Genomic DNA, 746 nt, shown 5'->3' on the forward strand with positions numbered 1-746 from the left:
TTAGTAGGATCTAGTTACTTTTAGGGATGTTTTTAATAGATTTTGTGTTAAATTCACATTTCTGGACTTTACTATGAGTTTGTGTGTTTTTCTGTGATTTCAGGTATTTTCTGGCTGAAATTGAGGGACTTGAGCAAAATCAGATTCAGAGGTTGAAAAAGGACTGCTGATGCTGTTGGATTCTGACCTCCCTGCACTCAAAGTGGATTTTCTGGAGCTACAGAATCGACATGGCGCGCTTCTAATTGCGTTGGAAAGTAGACATCCAGGGCTTTCCAGCAATATATAATAGTCCATACTTTGGCCAAGAATTGACGACGTAAACTGGCGTTCAACGCCAGCTTTCTACCCAAATCTGGGTCCAGCGCCAGAAAAGGATCCAAAACAGAGTTGAACGCCCAAACTGGCACAAAAACTGGCGTTCAACTCCACAAATGGCCTCTGCACGTGCAACACTTAAGCTCAGCCCAAACACACACCAAGTGGGCCCAGAAGTGGATTTATACATCAAATACTTACTCATGTAAACCCTATAGCTAGTTTATTATAAATAGGACCTCTTACTATTGTATTTGCATCTTTGGATTACCTGTTCTTGATCACGTGGGGCTGGCCATCTCGGCTATGCCTGGACCTTCACTTATGTATTTTCAACGGTAGAGTTTCTACACTCCATAGATTAAGGTGTGGAGCTCTGCTGTTCCTCAAAGATTAATGCAAAGTACTTCTGTTTTCTATTCAATTCT

This window comes from Arachis hypogaea, chromosome 16, assembly GCF_003086295.3.
Source record: "Arachis hypogaea cultivar Tifrunner chromosome 16, arahy.Tifrunner.gnm2.J5K5, whole genome shotgun sequence".
NCBI classification, from domain to species: Eukaryota; Viridiplantae; Streptophyta; class Magnoliopsida; order Fabales; family Fabaceae; genus Arachis; species Arachis hypogaea.